The 17,359-nt window shown below is 42.7% G+C and overlaps 1 long non-coding RNA gene across 1 annotated transcript; it reads left to right on the top strand.

Annotated features, from left to right (window-relative positions):
• The first annotated feature begins 14,234 nt into the window (after positions 1 to 14,234).
• LOC120894834 lies at positions 14,235 to 16,330 on the top strand. The gene is made up of 3 exons (XR_005738244.1): positions 14,235 to 14,559; positions 14,668 to 15,906; positions 16,002 to 16,330. It is a non-coding gene; the product is annotated as an uncharacterized LOC120894834 (long non-coding RNA).
• The last annotated feature ends 1,029 nt before the right edge of the window (positions 16,331 to 17,359 follow it).

Raw genomic sequence — 17,359 nt, 5'->3', positions numbered from 1 at the left:
CACGAAATGTCACCAAATCATTCGAGACGCCCTTTTCCGTCGATCACAAACGGGCTACAACTAATCGAGGAACAACATCAACAACTGTCCCTTGTTTCAATTGCTCCCAGTTAAATCATCATCAGAATGCGTGTACACGCCAACGTCGCCCACCAGGAGCTTGTTTCCGTTGCATCCAGCAGGGATACAACTATAAAAACTGTCTGAATACCGAAACCGCGCTGGTTGTTTATGTTTTCAAGTTATATGTCCCTTTGGTGCGAAAGTGTGCCGCAGTCTTGCGAAACAAAAATTATAGCATGTCCCACAATATTCTTCTGGCGAAACTTGATAGACTCGAATTATCACCACCTTAACGAAAGTGGATGAAATCGTATCTATGTGGTCGATTATATGCAGTTAGAATGGGCTCCCACCTGCCCAAATCCATCGGAGCCTCTTCCGGCGTACCCCAGGGCAGTAACCTGAGGCCTCTATTGTTCCTGTTCTACATAAATGACTTGTACACGGTACTCCCGGATAATAGTTGCCTAATCTACGCAGGTGATGTTAAAATCTATCGGCAAATCCGTGAGCCGAAACCATCTTCAACTTCAAGCCACCCTAACTAAGTTTGTCTCCTGGTGCAAACGTAACGCACTAAGCGTCTGTATCGTTAAATGCTCTATAATCTCATTTAGCCGTTCTAGAGCGCCATTACCCAACCAGCAAAACCGAAGCTATTGGAAAACTTTCCTGTGTGCCAAAGCGAGAGAGCATGTCTTCTTTCTCTAGATTTTGGGTGGCAATACGCCGATCGTGTGGCCTATGCACGAAAAACGGGAGAGGGGGCAACCGAAATCCTTCGAGTGACACACACACATGCATCTGCATGCGTATTCCGCTGAACCGAGACTACCCATCTCTCTCGATCTGCCATGATTTTTCTGCTATCGCGCTCATCCGGGTGTTAGGCATCCTCAGTCTGTCCAGAACTTTCACTGTGGAAGGATGTGTTGGAGTGATGTGTGATTTCTTGTGCCCCGTATTTTGCTCGTTTACGTCTTGTGCCGTGTTCCTCCTTCTTCTTCGTTTATGGAATGATTTATCCTTGTAAATTTCTAAGGTAAGTTTCTTATCCTCGTGTGTGCTTCAATGGGTACATTCAACTAACGCTCGTCGTCTAAAAAGTTACAGGTGCACGCGCATGTTAATCGACGGTTGCCAACATCCTGCAAAACGATCGACGGAAGGAAAACTGTGTTTGGTTTTAAACGTCATACTCTTTATACTTTCAATGACCCTCTTCTGTCCTGTTTCAGGTTGTTTAACCACTTTTACTATCTCTTTGATTTCGACTCCTCTCTTAACTCTTTCCGTAACCGTATTTTTTCTTCTAATTCCCTTTAATTATTCTCCTTAGTTTTCTATTACTCTCTTTTTTTTGTTTTTGTTAAGTTTATGATAGTCTCTACGCTCTACTCTTGTTTTTTCTTTTCTTTTTTGCTAGGTCAAGACTAGGTTAGTTAGGCTTAGTTTTTCATGAATTATTTTGTTTATTTGTTAGTATTAAATTAGTTTTAAGTCTATTATATTTAGCCTTGATGGCGGATATTGTATGAAATAAATGAAATGAAATGAAATGAAAAATATAAAGGTAAGCGTTTCTATAATCCTATGTGCAAAATATTGTTTAGATTGTTTTTTTTATATAAAAAAACATAGATTAATTATTGGTTAATTTTCATCAACAGATTTCATCACAGCTCTTTCGTAGACGAGCGCACTTCAAGGACGCCTAGGATACGACTAAACATGCGCAGCACCAGTCCGTGACGTCATTTCCAGACAGGCGCCGGCTGAACACGCGCATCACCAGTCGAGGATATCCTAGCGCTGAGAGTAGAAGGAATAACGAGAGGAAGGGTAACAGAAAGCAACCGCAGCATTTGGAAGGGATGAAGCATCCTGCCGTATACAGAGTGTGAGTGTTCCAAAACGTATGTGGAGAGAGTAACACCAATAAATAGCATGCGAAAGTGTGCATAAAGCAAAAAGAAAAAGCATCACTACTACAACCAGCAATCCGAAAATATAAGGGGAGGGATAAATACAAATGTATGCGTAAGCAGGACCAGCAATCCAAGCATTTGAATGTGTGCGTCGGTTTGTGCCGTGCTGAAAGTTTTTACTTTAGCTGCTGCTAGTGTAAAAACTTAAGGAAAGCTTAAAGTAAAATTTTTTTACACGGGGCGTCTTCGGAAGTTGTTGGCTGGGTGTGTGCTTTCATTCACTTTGATTTGCTGCGTAATAAAATCGAATGCATCGAAATAAAACTTTAACACATCAATCTCGGTTGATATTTTAACACTTAATTGCAACTAATATTCCACATATAGCGAACCACAATCTTACCACAAAACCATACATATTTTTTATGTTAAATAATAAAATCCATAATAATATTAATCATCACTTCAAACAGCCGCCTTGCTTTGTATATTCCGTTGCTTATGTTGAATACTGTAAAAAGCATTGAAATAAAGCATCGCAATTAACATATTCATGTTAAATTATGAAAGATTATCGCAGCTTTATTTCAATGTACACAACACTTCAACATTTGAAAATACGTCTGGGGTCGTAATATTGTGATTTTAAATAAATAACACTTCACTTCAGATTACATCGTGCGCCCGGGACTTCCCGCCATGCAATTGCCAGTGATTTGCGAGGGCGTGCAAGGGCTCGCACGTCATACAAGTCCACAGCCCCTGAGCCCTCGCATTTAAGACATTGCGAGCCTAGGCAGTTTTTTCACCCCTAGTTTTTGCAATTATAATTATAGCACCTCGAGACCAGGTATAACAGTGCGATTTATAGCATACTAAACACCGGCATTTCGACAATTATATTTTGCATAAATTCACAAAAATTGAAATTGTGATCTTTTCGACGAATAACACGACAAATAAGTAAATAATGAATAAAAAACCAAAAGTTATTTAAACTACCATAAGATTTCGAGCGAATGATACTACTCGCAACCCTCGTAATGTTTGACGGGTTCGGTTAAAACGCGCGCGGCTTCACACTGCGCAGGCTTGAACTGTACTGACGATTTTGTGTGGTTACAAGAAAGGGAGCGCTCGAGGAACACTCGCTGCACTAGTGCGAGCGAGACATCGACATCAGCATGCCGCTGCGAGAAAACTAAACTGAGTGCGCTGGATGAAAGTGAACGCACACATTCACACATGTGTAATTATGTGAGTGCAAAAACTGTGTAGAAAGCAAACACGCTCTCGCCTCCGAGCAATTTTGCGAATTCCAACCATCTCCCCTGCTTCTACATGCCCCTCGCTAGAAAGTCACATACCTCTACATTCTTTTTGCTAGTAGGGCATTCTCAGGATGCGGTCGGTTCGCGGCCTCACGCACGGCACCTTGTTCTGCCAGCTCTCGACTGGTTTCGTCCCAATCCTATTAAATTAATTTAAAAAACCATCAATCCAATGTAAATTTTAAGTGTTGTATGCAAAAATAAATTTAAAATCCCATTCATGCAGTGCATTAACCGATCATTGTATTTTTGGTCATTCAACGACATAACATAGCCAAATTATAATTCATGTTTAGGAATTCAAATAATTCAAAACTAACATATCAACTAGACAACGTTAACATAAGTTTTAAATGTTAACAAAACAAAAATAACAGAGTTCATGGTAACAAATACTTACTACAGGAATTCATACTTATCAATAATAAAAACTGTAATTTCTTCTCCCGTAATGCATTCTCAGATATACTTCAGCATATTTTTGCAATATCCCTTACAATCTTCAGAAGCGATAAGCGCAGCACCATCTTGAATGGCCCGCATTAATTGGTCCTCATTTTGTGGCCGCACTCTGGAGACTATGTTCTTTAATTTGGAGAACATGTTCTCGATAGGGTTGAGGAATGGAGAATACGGCGGTATGGCTGGATATTATTAATTTCAGCAAATTCTTGCACCTGACGCGATTTATAGAACGTAGACGTAGTCCATGAATATAATAGGTGCATGGATTTATTTTTCATCGATCTTGTTCTTTAACTCTTCCAAAAAAATCGACAAAGGCTGCTGTATTAAACGCCCCATCTCGTGAGTGATATGCCAATACACCATTCCGTGTCATGGCACAACATATGCTGATGTTGCGGGATCGAATTGATCCGACAACATGAGTAGCCGGAGTTCCAATTTTAGAGCGCCCTCTATTGATTCGCAATTAGACATTGAAACCAACCTCATCTAAGAAAATAAAACTGTCCGGATCCTGTTCCATTTGCTGCTCCGTGAACAACGAAGCGTATTGTTGTCGCTCTTCTATGTTGATAGAATTGGTTCGACGGTCTAGGAGAATTTAAACTCGTTTTAAAGAGTAATAGAATGTATGCATTGATGTATGCATGCAGCGTGGCTATGGCCACAAGTATGTAAAATTCACGCAAACATTTGTTCGAAAATTTCTTCAAAGAAATTGAACAATCGTCATCAATCTACGATTGCAAAATTGAATAAGGAACAATTATCCGTTTCTTGGATTTGATACCGCCGCGTTTGTGAAAAAAGTAACAATTTTTCCTTCCTTCATACACTTTCGGATGATCTGGGATACCGTTGCTAATTTGTAACCCATAACGCTGGCAATATCGGTAACCCTGCGTTTATCCAGGTACGCTTGTACAATGCGTTGCTCTTCTTCGTGCGAAATAGTTGCTTGTTTATTAGTAGCCATTGCTCCTTCGTGTTTTTGAAGATTTTCACTGAACAAAATGACTTTCCTACGAAGGAATTGCTCGTTGCCACAAATATGTAATATGTAGCTGATTCCGAAACACTAGACAACTGCTGCAACCACGTTGGTATTAGTGTGGGCTAGAGGAGAACGAAATACATTTTAGCTTGTATGAAGAAAACAAAACGAAAGAAAATACTTGTGTTCCGGGCCCGACGGCCAAGCCGATCGCGAAGTTTTCGATCGTTCTGGGGCGCTTGGTAAACCGTCTGCTGCCACGGAACAGAACGTCCTGGGCAAAGGGTTTCGGGAGCCTTAACGGTCCAACTCTCCTTCACCAAACTACTTTCAGTATTGGCCTACCAGGCTAGTTACCTCTTTTCCAATGTAAATTGGGAGGTCTATTCCGTGGTAGCGCCGCTACTGATTTCGTTAAGCGTTGTCGAGAAGGCAATCGTATGCGCCCAAGGCTTCACCCGGGAGAATCTTAACACCAAACAGAGAAACGCACTCATCAAATGCTGGTGTAAGACTGATTTATTATAATTATTTTCTCCTTTTATACTCTAAATTACAAGCTATCATAGCCTACTAAGATCAACATATAAATTATTAATTTATAAATTCAAACAGCCACCTTCGATGTGGTCGCTGCGCAACATTCTCCGACCCGTAAATAGTCCTATTTACAATAAATAAGCGCAGCCCGTCAAGAGCTATGAGGGACGAAGTATTTTAGCATTCGAAGCATTTTCGCTTGTAGCATCAATAAGATTCCGTTTAAGATGATGGCTAGAATGCTTCAAAAGATGTTCTTTTTGCTCGACATCTACTACTGCTACCTTTACCGCCGGTCGTTTTATAATAATATTTCCTACTTTAACCTCTACTGATCGTACTTGATTATCTTTTGCTATATTTTCTTGCACTACTCGCCCTTTCATCCATTTTCCTGGCAATCCATTTTCATCCACTAATACAACTATATCCCCTTCCTTCAACGGTTCTACTCAAGTTGTCCATTTGTTTCGTTTGATAAGCGTTGGTAGATATTCTTTTTTCCATCTATCCCAATAGATCTTGGCGTGATGCAAACAAATTTCTATTGTTTCCTATCTACAGGAGTGGTCTCACATATTTCTGGAGGTGCACACTCGAAGCTTCTTCCGATCAAAAAATGATAAGGTGTTAAAATTTCGCCGTCTTCGCAGCTATCTGGTATATCTGTCAATGGTCTTGAATTTACCTTCGACTCTATTTGTATCAGCGTTGCCCGTAGTGTTTTCGGAGTAGGTTTTCTTTCGTTCCATTCATAGAAGAGATGCCGCAACGCCTTTTTTACGGTTTGTATCAAACGCTCCCAAGATCCACCAAAGTGTGGAGCTGCAGGTGGATTGAAAGTCCACTTGATGTCGAATTTCAACGCTGCTTCTTGCCCCATACGATGATCAATTTCATTTACTAATTGTTGAAGTTCCTTCTCAGCTCCAGCAAAATTTGTTCCGTAATCGCTGTAGAGGTGCTGGTCTTTTCCTCTGCGATGTTAGCAATTTTTCAAACATACCAGAAAACTATCTGTGTCGAGTCTTTCAGCAAGTTCGAGATGAATTGCTCGTGTGGACATACATGTAAATAACGCTCCCCATCGCTTTTCCACGGATCGCTTCACTGCAACTTCTATCGGTCCAAAATAGTCCACTCCGGTATGAGTGAATGGTAGTACATATGGATGAGCTCGAAAATGCGGTAGATGTGCCATCAACGGTTCTTCCGGTGTAGCATTTTTCAATATACACGTTTGGCAGCATGCTTTCACATTTTTTAGTACTACTCGAAGATTGATTATCCAATAGATCTGCCGCAAAGTTCCTTTTACTACGTTGTCTGCTTGATGAAGGTATTGCTCATGAAAGTTCCGTACTAACAGCTTTACTATGCGAGGTTTCTGAGGCAATAATATCGGTAATCTTGTTGTCATGGAAATAGCGGAAATGTTTTCTAAGCAACTTCTGGATCGTAGTATTTTATGTTCGTCCAAAAACGGCATTAGCTTATGTATTGGACTCTATTTCTCTATTAGTTTTACTTTACAAAGTGCGTGATATTCATCCAGAAATCCTTCGATTTGAGCTTTGCGTATCAAAGCCCTTCTTGCGACATCGACATCCTCAGGATCAATTTTCTTCGAAAATTTCTCCCGATCTTTCAAAAAATCGACGAATTTCTTCAAAATGGTTGTATGTTTCTACAATTTACTCCATGATGAATAGTTGTTTTCCGGAATCAAATCGACGATTTGATGCAGGGCTACAAATTTCTTTTCTTCATCCGTCTCAACGATCTTTTCTTTTTTCGGCCAAAACTGTTCCTTCTTTACGAGAAAATCGGGTCCATTGAACCAAAGTCGCGTATCTTTGATTTTCTTAGTAGCAATATCAGCGGGATTTTCTTTTGATGGAACCCATCGCCATTGGTTGGCACTTGATACCTCCAAAATTTCACTGATTCGATGGGCCACAAACGAATGATTTTTTCGGTGTTGATTATTTATCCACGATAAAACCGTTTGTGAATCACTCCAGTACGTTGTTTTCTGAATCTGCAGACGTAATTCCTTTGCTATTGCTTCAGTTAGACGAATACCCAACATAGCCGCTTGCAGCTCCATTCGAGGTATCGATAATGTTCGTATTGGGGCCACACGAGCTTTTCCAGAGATCAGTCGTACCACGTAATGTTCTTTGAAGCAGGATCGAAGATATACACATGCCGCAAATGCCTGATCTGATGCATCGACAAATGTATGTATCTCCAGCGGTCCTTGATTATTGATTAGTAATGGCCTAGGAATTTGTAGATCCTTTGCACCTTCCACCATGGTCATCCATTCTCTCCATTGCTCGTACAGCGAATCGGAAATTTCAGTATCCCAATCGTTTGAAGAAACGTGTACAGCTTGCATCAGGATCCGTCCATGTATTGTTGGATAACTGATCAGCCCAAGTGGATCGTATGTTCTCATGACCGCACTTAACAATTCTCGTTTCGTAAGCTTCTTATTATTTCCGATGTCTGATGATATTCCTTTTAAGTTCACCTTATAGCCGAAACTGTCCGCAACCGTATCCCATTGTACACCGAGGATTTTCTCCACGTTCGATTGCTTCTCATCCATTGATAAAGGTTCAGGACGTTGTTGTCGACGCTCTTCTGAAATATTGTCCATTAGATCCTTATGTGGAAACCTCCGTTCTGATGCACTTCGATAACTTGTAGAACAGTATTGACAGCATCTTCCAACGAAAAGAAGCTGTCCAAACAATCATCAACATAATGTTGACGGATTATTGGTTCTACTGCTAACGGATGTGTTTTCTCGTGTTCTCTAGCGTATGTATTTTTTACCACTTGAGCGCAAGCTGGTGAACATGTTGCTCCAAACGTCATCACTTGCATCACAAAAGTTTAATCTGGTTGTTCGCATGTCCTTTTCTCCACAAAAAACTTTGTGAGTCCGGCCTTATTTTCACTTCATGAAACATTTCTTTTATATCGCCTACCACACAAATGTGTCCTTCACGAAAGCGACAAGATCAAGACTCCGAACAATGAAGCCATTTCATCTGGACCGACCAAGAGCTGAGAGTTTAAAGACACATTGTTGATTTTTGCAGCTGCATCAAAAACCAAACGCGGCTTCGGAACCGGCTTGTTTTTATTAACCACGATGAAGTGTGGTAGATAAAATGTCCTGGGCGTATGCTTCGAAACTACAACCGGCGTTAATTTTCTGATATATCCTTTGGCTTGATACTCCTCAAACATTTTATTCGTCCACTTCATCAACGCAGGGTTTCGAATTAATTGCTTCTCCATACGTTAAAGCGTTATTATAGCTGTTCGGAAATTTCGGATCGTCACTTTTCCACAATAGACCAATTTCAAACCTCTCTCACGTTCTCTTCAAAGTTTTTTCTATGATGGAATTCGATCTTTCTTCTGCACTACATTTCAGCATCTTTGTTGCCTTCACTCCGAAATCTTCCGTTGGAAAATAGTTTCGCATCATCTCGTCCATACACTCGTCTCCTTTATGAACCATCAGATGACTAGATTCGCAGTCATAGGTTGCTTTGCCCATGCCGAAAATTATCCAACTTAGCTTAAGAGGTCAAATGGGGCCATTCCGTTACGTTATGATAAAAAAATCCATTATTTTGTGAAAGGTATCAACATTTTTACAAAATCCTTAGGAATTCATAATGAATCTCAAATTTTTGTTAACGCTCTAAATTACCACATACGCATTTATTATTTTTTTGCATAACTTTTATTAAATGTCATTGATTTGCTATAATGCAATGCCTTTGGATTTATGTATGCATTTTAAGTGTTGCATATTTACCATAGTGCCATTGTAGGTACACAAAACAGGCATGTACCTATAGTGGTTAGATTTATAAAAAAATAAAAACAGATAATGGGGCCCTATCCGTTTTAAGTTGGTAGGCAGAAATTTTAGCCTGTCGGACTTAGCAATGTGAACCTGATACGGTCACTGAAGATACGGTACCGATAGCTCCCGCAATGAAAAAAATTTGAATAAAGACCCAGATCTAAATATCAGCAAATAGAAGATTATGTGAAGAGAGATTACACACACATAGCAATAAGAGACGAAATCAAATCCACTAATCCTTACGATGTTTGGTTCCTCCCGCTGAATGTTATATCTCAGCCTAAAAACCCACGAAAAAGCGACCTATTTGGGATGCTGTAGCAAAGGTTGATGGAGTGTCTCTAAACATTCAACTTCTTAAAGAGCCTGATCTTTTAACAATGTTTCCGGAAGTGCTGTGTGTATTAAGAAAAAGACGGATAGCCTTCGGAGGGAAGATGTTCCACCAGATTCAAATTAGAGGTGTCTTCGTTCAACCACAGTCAACGATTCCTGTTAGGATTCGACAAAAGGAAAGAATAAAATTGTTATCGCAAAATATATTTTTTTGATTTTGTAGGATCATCGCTTCCGATTTTATCTGTCATTTGGATTTAACAGTATAAACCCAAAATTCATGGTTTTTAGAAGTGACAAGTAATTGTTTGGAGCGATCTTCGAAAGAAAACAAAAGCTGATATACCATGGCAAACGCGCGCATTGATGAAGAAGCATTAATTTTGTTGGTGCATGACACCGGTATTTGTGACTCTCGGGATCCTGAATAGCTACCGAGTTCGGAAATCAAGCATGTTATATATGATGAAAATTTTCCGAGCAGAATTCATATGGATGTGCTTTCATCGGTAACCTAAGTGCGAATCAGATTCTCAAGTTAGCTAAATTTACATAAGATGGTGAGGTACAGTTTTTTTTACTTTTTATTTTTGTAAATTCAATAAAAAACTCGGAATCGCTTCCGAATGACTTCGCCAAAATCAGCTCCGGAAGATACAAGCAAAACTCTCATCTCAGAAACGTCTGCATCCATAGATCCAAAGGCGCTAGTTAGCTGCCGGACTTTTGGAGTCGTTCAAAGCTGCCTAGAACCGGCTCCCGAATAGCTCTTGACGGCTCCGAACGACTCCGGCCTGAACCGTCGTTTTGATGAGGCCGGATTTGGAACTGGAATAGCAATGTTAGGAAGCAGTTTGGAGTCGTGGTTACGATACCGGGAACCGATACATGCATACAAAACTCTTCTGTTGTCTCAGTTAACTTTTTTTTAACATACCTGAGAGTGATCATCAATCGTTCCTCTAGACAAATGTATGGTTTGTTTGTAGGTTGCTTTGTTGTAAGATGCTCTATCCTTCTCAGTATGAAGTAAAAAGTTTTAATTGAAACTCTCATAAACTCGAAGAATTTATCTTTTTGTTTCAAAAGTTCAGGAAATAATTGTTGGTATTGCCCGATTTTCTCATGTTTTTCCCACAGAACGTTGATTTTATCGCGCCTTCTTTTTGATAGCATGTAGCGCGAAGCTATGCTCGACTGTATAGTTCCGTTTCAGAATCTGAAACCATCTAAAAAAAAAACAAAGCAAAACATATGAGAGTTAAGTTTGGACAAACTTCGCGTATGTTCTTCGCGGTGTTCAGGATCCCTCGATCGCTGGGCCCCTATAGTTTATGAGTCCATTCATCCATGGGGCCCCTATCTGGAATTATCATACACGGGGCCTCCCGCGGCCGCTCAGTTTGCGTAATGTTAAAGAATGAGTACTGTCGGAGAATGAGAATCTATCATACTATGGTGGTGGAGCAGCTGCCACTAATGGAGAAGCCGAAGCTGGAGATACTGGCAGGGTTGTTTGCATGTCGTCTAACGAAATGATCGGCAAGTAGAACTCAAAAAGAGTTTAAAAGTTAATTAAATCAGAATTCAGAAGATTTTAGCGGTAGCGAAAGAGGTTAGATGTCTAAACGACACAATACTAGAGTTCGTTGGCAGCAATAGTTGTATTAGTAAATATCATTATATTAATGATTTTTCTCAGACCACAAATAATGGCAATTCATAATCTTACCTCTTTTTCAGTAGCAGTTACAACCAAAAACAAAAAGCAGATTTATTTAAAGCTAAATTTTAAACTTTAGTGAGTTAGCCTTTATGAAGTAGCTGCTGTCGTTTTGTTTATCATCAAATTTCAAACACACCCAAAAAATCGCAATGCGAATCAGAAGATCCTTTATTATCAATGGCAAGGCAATTATCGACTGGAATGATCATTTTTATTTTAATCTCTCGACTGATTCGTATAAAGCAAGTCTCCTATTACTGTTCATTTTCGGTGATAAGAGTCGTTGTTGGGACCTCGAGAAAATGATATTTGATGTTGTTCGAAATTGATCTCGTGTAGATAGGGCCTAGAAAAGGGTGACGTGAAACACTACGGCATTTCCCTTGTTATAAGGCTTTGCCATCATCAAAGGGTATATAAAGGAGCGGAAGGAGGCTGTTCTAGAAGCAAAGTTCTTTCTTCAACTCAAACTTAAACGTGATCTTTTAACTCGTAGTTTACTGCACTACTTTATTGAACAAAATCTTACAACGTAGCAAAGTAAGTTTCGCGGCGGATTGGTGGTTAAAAAATTTCACGTACGCTTTCTTACGCTTTCTGACTTGATCTCATGGCGCTCGCGCGATGGCCGTTTTTCGATTCGCGCGGCGATGTTTTTTTCTGCTCCCTCTGGTAACGGCAAATCGGCGACGTTTCGGTTCGGCTGTCAACGGCTTATCAATAAACACAAATTGTAAACAACAATGTGTCACTTTTCGCCGACCTCGTTGTTTTCTACAACATTCTCCCGCCCGGTACGTTGCTGGTATACGCAACTTACCCTACTAAAGTCGGCGATCTACTTCAGTTCATCGTTCAACCGTTACGCTGGTGCCGCATCACCACAAATACGTTCTGAGTTTGGTGGGTTGACCGTATCGTTCTTCATTTGTTAGGTCTACGAACGTCCAACACGGCTATCTTCGTTGCAGGTCTTTCGATGATTCCGCTTGCTGTCTGCACGGTGGCTCGCCTTACTTGGCCGTCGTTGGCTTTAACCACTTCTATCACCCTTCCTTTCGGCCAACAATTCCTCGGTAGGTTGTTATCAGCAATCAACACTACATCACCTTCCTCGATCGAACGAGATGGAAGGAACCACTTTGTTCTGCGGGTCAGGGTCGGAAGGTACTCGGCTATCCATTTTTTCCAAAACAAGTTGGCGTTACACTGCGACGCTTTCCATGTCGACTTTACGGCCGTCGCTGTATCATCGAACGGTGCAGGTGGCTTGATGCCGTTTGAGCTGCCCAAGAGTAAGTCATTCGGTGTTATCGGTGGTGCCAAATCGTCGTCTAACGGCACGTAAGTCAGCGGTCTCGAATTGATGATCATTTCTATTTCAGCCATGGTAGATTGCAATACTTCGTCGTTAGGCAGACGTGGCAATTCGAGTTGAGCGAAAACCTTTTTCACTGACTGGACGAGGCGTTCCCAGCAGCCTCCAAAATGTGGAGCGGCCGGCGGGTTAAAGGTCCACTTCAAATCAGGGCTAGTAAACTCTTCTATCAAAGTGTTTTCGTCGACACTCTTTCTGGCCTCTTTGAGCTCTCTCGAAGCTCCTACGAAATTCGTACCTCGATCACTAATGATCTCTCGCGGCGTTCCACGCCGAGCGATAAAACGCCGGATCGCCAGGATGCATGACGAACTCGTCATTGAATGCGCGATTTCTAGGTGGATGGCTCGTGTTGTTAAGCAAGTGAAGATCACTCCCCAACGCTTCTCCACGCGGCGACCAACTACTACGTTGATCGGCCCGAAATAATCTATTCCGGTACATGTGAACGCACGCTGAGCTATAGCCGTTCTTTGTTCAGGAATGCACCCCATCAACGGCGGCTCGGGAACAGCTTTCCGATTAAGGCAGTGTTGGCAGTTTTTTCGTACCCGTTTATACTCCGATAGCAATCGCGGTATATAGAATCTGGATCGCAATTCATTGATGACGGTCTGATGGTTGCAATGTTGATATATCACGTGGTAGTGATGAATGATTAAATCTGTCCCTACATGTCGCCTGGGCAGTATCACGGGCATCCGAAGCGGTTCGTCCACTGCAGTGCAGTTTGCAAGCCGGCCACTTATTCTCAACACACCATGGTCGTCGAGTGTTGGTGAGAGTTTGTACAGTACGCTACATTTTTCGATGCCTTTTGACCACGGATGTTTTAATGTTGGAGGATTCTCGAGGCACTTGATTTCTTGCGGAAATGCTTCTCGCTGAATTTGCTTCAGTATTATCTGTTCAGCTCTTTGAAGCTCTTCTTGTATCAGCGGTTCTGTTGCGATCGGTGTTTTATTGGCCCTATGAGTGCAATTGTTCAAAAATCGAACGACATATCCAACGGATCTCAGAAGTCTATTCCACTTAGAAAATCGATCGATTTGGATGAGTGGCTTAGTTGTGACATGGAACAGCAAGTTGCGACGTAGTTCTTCTGCTGTATCATCTGGTCGTGTCGGTGAAGCTGGCCAATCGCTCTCCGGTTGCCATAGAAAGCTCGGACCCTTGAGCCATCTGCTGTTAGTGCTTAAATCGGGTATTTTTGCCCATTTCGTACCATCGTCTGCAACATTGGCTTTCGTTGATATCCACTGCCAATCGTCTACTTTGGTCAACTCTAGGATTTCTCCGACTCTGAAGGCCACGAATTGACTGTATCGTCTGTGATCTGAACGTAACCAACAGATGACGTCCCTTGAGTCCGACCAAAAGATTGTTCTTGTGATTATTAAACGATGTGATTTGTGTATCGTATGTGCGAGCCGTGCGCCAATCACTGCTGCCTGCAATTCTAAACGGGGAATCGATAGAAACCGTAGCGGTGCTACTCGAGTTTTTGAACCTATTAGAGCGCATTCTATTGTTTCTCCTTCTTCATATCGGAAATAGGCAACCGCTGCCATCCCGTTTTCACTTGCGTCGCAGAATATGTGAAGCTGTACGTTACGAGGTAGGGCCGACGTACGCTGGCGGTAGCACCTTGGTATTTTGATCTGGCAGACGGCAGGTAAAATGCTAGTCCACCTTTCCCACTGTTCTGCTAAACGGCCGCCAATCTGCTCATCCCAGCCGACACCAGCGCGCCATATTTCTTGCAGCAATACTTTCAGGAACATCAACACGTTCCCCAATAGACCCAAAGGATCGTAAATCCTCATAAGGATACGCAGCACTTCGCGTTTAGTCGGCAGTTTCGCTCCTGCCAGTAACTGCTCGTCGTTTCTAGGTGAGACTTTGTACATGAATGTGTCGGCTTGTGTGTCCCACCACATTCCCAATACCTTTTCTGTTCTCGCATCTGTGCCAACGTTAACATCCTTCTCTATCTTTACAGGTACATCAAGCTGTTCCATCACCAAATGCGAGTTCGAGAGCCAGTTTCTAATCTCGAATCCGCCATTCGCATGCACGTGACGTACGTCCTTCGCCAGCTTAATTGCTTCGTCTTCAGTTTCGACACTGGCGAGCATATCGTCGACGTAATGCTCCTTGACAATACATTCAAAGGCACGAGGAAACTCATCTCTATACTTTTCAGCGTTCAAATTCTTTACATAATGCGCGCAGCAGGGCGAGCACGCCGCCCCAAACGTCATAACGGTAACAACATACACGTCTGGAGCCTTATCAGTCTCGCCACCGTTCCATAGAATCATTTGACTGCGCTGATCCTCGGGTCGCATAGCCACTTGAAAGAACATCTCCTTGATGTCTCCTACTACGCCTATTCGATGCTCTCGGAACTTATACAGGACCGTCAGGAGGTCTACCAGCTGATCTGGACCTTTGAGCAGGAACGTGTTTAAACTGACTCCGTTAGACTTGGCGGCTGCGTCGAACACTATACGGATTTTTCCTGGCTTGTTAGGATTCGTTACCGGAAATGTCGGCAAGAACCAGTCTGTATTCCGTGTATCAGCTATTTCGTTTGGTGTGAGGCGCCGGATGTAGCCCTTTGTTTCGTAATCGTTCATCTTGTCGATGATAGCAGCTCTCAACACCGGATCTTTTTGCATTTTTCTTTGCAGGCATTCGAAACGTCTTATGGCCATGAGTTTACTTGGTGGTAGCTGAACATTGCTATACTTCCACAGTAAACCTGTTTCATAACGATTTCCTTTTAAATGAGTCGTGGTTGCAAGGATCTCCAACGCCTTTTCATCATCTTTAGAGCCAACTGGATGGGGCAATTTGGTAATGCCCATCGAATCGATCGCAAAATATTTCTTAAGCTCAATATCGATTCTATCGTCTGTGCTATCTACACACGGGCAAACTTGTGGGCTATGGTGGTTTAGGAAGCCATTCGCGCCATTACCGGTATTCGTTGGGTACGATCCATACACTATCCAGCCCAATCGTGTCTTGGCGGCAACAGGTTCATGTGGCTTTCCCTCACGGTATGTCATCGGATTACCTAGATGGCAGTTATCCATACCAATGAGGATCCTAGGCGTGATGTCAGTGTATGAATTAAGCTTTAAGCCTCTCAAATGATCGAATGTGCTTTGAAGTTTCTCTGCGCTAAGTGACTGTCTCGGTAGCGCCAGACTCTGTACGGTATGCACATTTGGTAAGACATACACCTTGCCGATTTCATCACGTCCTGACAAACTTAACGATACCCTCACCGAATTCTTCTCTCTTTTCTGATTTCCGGTCCACCAGAGGCACAACGGATGAGGAGTTCCTTGCAGGCCAAGTTCTTCTACCAAAGCATGTTCGACGAACGTGGCGGACGAGCCGTCGTCCAAGAACGCAAACGTATCAACTTTGCGGCCATTGCCATGAAGTGTTACCGGGACATAACGGAAGAGTGGCGGCTTCGCTAACGCGGTTTGGTGGTGGTTGCTCATATGGTGTCCGCCGGTTCCGGCTGATAGCGCTTCGGCTGTGGTTCTCCGACCATCATGAAGCAATCTGTTGTGTAGGAAAACGCAACCATTTGTGCCACACGGCGTTCTTCTTTCACAACGATTAAAGTGTCGTTCAAGACATTTGCGACAAAGATGTTTCTCTCGCACTGCTCGCCAACGGGCGTCTATGTCCATGGCAAGAAAGCCAGGGCAGCTTTCTACGTTGGCGCATTGTTGTTGGCATACTGGGCAACGTGGTGTGGCTCTGCTGGAACTCGATGCAGTGTGTCGCGCTGGAGCGGCAGTGAGATGCGCATTCACGTGTCGATGTTGCCTGTTCGCTGTGGCATTCGATGCAGTTCTTGTATACGGACTTTCTGGGACGTGTACCGAGGAAACAGTCACCAAACTGGCTGCTTGGACCAAATGATTCAGCCAATCATTGAAGCTTGACAACGTTACACGTCCCAAGTTCATTTGATGACATCCCCAATTGAGCTTTAGCGATGAAGGCAAGCGCTCCGTCAGCTCGTATAACAAAGCCACGTTGAACATGTATTCGTCGAGACCTGTGGCTGTGATTGTCGCACAAAGATTCTGGACTGCGATCCCAAAATCTATCAGCGTATCGAGACGATCCTGTTTAGGTGCGGGCATGGCGCGCACCTTGTTTACTAGCGAGTGAACAATAATCTCAGGACGACCGTAGAGCATTTTTAATGTGCTGATAACATTCGGTACATTGGACGGATGCATCAAGAGGCAACGTACTGACTCCAACGCCTTTCCCTTCAGAGCCTTTTGAAGTCGGTCTAGGTTGTCCACATCACTGTAGACGTACTCCTCCGTGGTGTATTCGAAGGAGGAAAGAAACATCGGCCACTCTTCGGGGTTGCCGGCAAACGTCGGCAAGTCCCGTAGCCGTACTCCACCGTGTCTGACCGTGTATTGCATCTGCGAAGGATCAAAGGCTGAGAAAACATTCGCCTGAAATCTTTCCGGAACGATACTCACGCGTGGTTGCTGAGAAGACGTTCCCTGATGACCAGTTGCGCTTGTTTGCTGATGCGTTGTTCCCTGATGACCGGTGGCCTGGAACGATTGCATCAACTCGTTCCGTTCTCTGAGCTGCTTGATCTCCAGGTCTTCTAAAGCTCGCTGTAGGTCACG

This window comes from Anopheles arabiensis, chromosome 2 (genome assembly GCF_016920715.1).
Source record: "Anopheles arabiensis isolate DONGOLA chromosome 2, AaraD3, whole genome shotgun sequence".
Classification (NCBI taxonomy): domain Eukaryota; kingdom Metazoa; phylum Arthropoda; class Insecta; order Diptera; family Culicidae; genus Anopheles; species Anopheles arabiensis.
This window is presented reverse-complemented; position numbering and strand designations above follow the sequence as displayed.